Below are 2067 nucleotides of genomic sequence, written 5' to 3' on the forward strand. Positions count from 1 at the left end.
TGGAATCAAGTTGGTATTGGTTTGGGTCAACTTTGAAGACTTGTAATACGAGTAATGGCTATTTGTGGTTGAGCAAGAAAAAGTTCGGCTAGGGCCTGAAAGGAGAGGAAAAATTGGCTTTGAGTTTGGTGTCAACTTATTCTGGAAAATTACAAATTCTTGGCTTGGCTATGTCTTAGAGATGCTCTGCCCATTACAGTTTTTAGATTCAAGAAAAGTATGCCAAATTTAGATAGGTGCCTAAGGTACCTTGCCTCCCAAGAATCAGTATTACTTTGCATTTAGGATTGTCCAAAAGCTCAATTAGTTTGGTAGAATTTAAAGATTACTCAACACCCCTTGAATTTGATTGATTGGTTCTTTAAGCATGGTAAAGAACACCCATTTAGATTCTTTTTGGGGATTTGGTGGATTTGGCGAGTAAGGAATATGATATTTTTAAAGTAGACAAACCTTGATCCTGTGAGAAAGTGACAGGTATAGCTTTAGCTTCAGAGAAGGAACTTATGCATATTCGTTACAAAAAAGGTCAAAAATTGTCGAAATTACCGACAAATTCTCAAAAAAAAAATCCGATGGTATAAACGTCATTTGTAATGACTTATCAACGAATCTTTGGTTACCGACACTAATTACTGTCAAAATTTTCTAATAGTAAGTGTTTGCAAGACAACCAACTTGCGGTGACGTTACTGTCAAATATTTTCTGTAATGTTGGCGCCCTTTTTAATGTTTTCCCGCCTTAACTACCATCAGAAATTTCAATTGGAAATTCTGATAGTAATATTATTTAATAAAAATATTTAAAAAAATTAAAATAAGCCATCGAATTTATTCCATGCAAAATCCAACGGTAATATTTTTTAATAAAAAAATTTATTTAGTTTTTTTAACTATGATTATCATAATTATAACCTGATTAAAACTAGTTAAAAATTAATAAAAAACAATATAATAATGCAATCTCGTCACTGAAATAACAAATAATTATGTGTAACTATACAAAATAAAACACTAGACCTTACAGGTCCTCATAATCGTTGTGGTCCTCCTCCTTCTGATGGTCCCACTGCTGGGTCCTAAAGTCGAATGCACAGTGGATGTAGAGGGTGACTGAGTAGTCGTCGGGGGATGAGTCACCCGCCCTCTACCCCGACCATTAGGGCAACTCTTGGCATTATGTTTCCTGGTCATGTCTACTTAAAACAAATAATTAAAATAGTTAAAAACATCATAATCCAAATTCAATATATAATATAGAGAATGATTACCACGCATATAAATCTAGCATATAACATGCAATATAATATTTGATCTAAATCAAACATACAACATAACACAATTGAACATAAGTTTACCCTCATTCAGATTCCTCTTTTTCTTCTTCTTCATCCCCAACAACCCCTTGTTTCATTATCCTCTTTGAATTTTACTTTTTGATCATTGAATTATTCTTCTTCGTCGTCCTCATCATGCCCTTCTTCTTCTTTGACATCCTCTTCTTCTGGTAGATGAATGTCATTATCAACCCTAAGATTAATGATTTCATCAACCATAAAAGGTGACATTATAGTGATAGGATTGTTGATGTCAACCATTAACCTAGAAGAAATCAGGTCATCAACTTGGTAAGGTTGTTGGTCTTCCGTCCAAACTCGGTACGACCTCTTAGTTTAGTCTTAATTATTACCGCCCAACTAGACTTACACTTTCTGGGTAAGACAAATAGTATACTTGTCGTGCATTTTGGGGGGTAAAATGAAAGGGTAATAATGTCTATATTTCTTGGACATATTCACTTCAGCGATATTGTAATCTTTATCCTTCCATGTTCTGTATTGCAAACTTAGATCAAATCACTCACATTTAAACACAAATATTGCGTATATAGTGAAACAAAAATATTGTGGTTGAATTATATTGTGAAACATACCAAATCAATCTGAATGACCACTACTTATGTCTTCGCGGACCCAAACCCCAGTGTTATCCATTTTCTTACCCACTAACCATTGAAAAGAATGAAATCGATAACCATTGACGTTGTAAATTGGATAGCTCATCCCC

The sequence above is a fragment of the Arachis stenosperma genome, chromosome 6 (genome assembly GCF_014773155.1).
Source record: "Arachis stenosperma cultivar V10309 chromosome 6, arast.V10309.gnm1.PFL2, whole genome shotgun sequence".
Classification (NCBI taxonomy): Eukaryota; Viridiplantae; Streptophyta; class Magnoliopsida; order Fabales; family Fabaceae; genus Arachis; species Arachis stenosperma.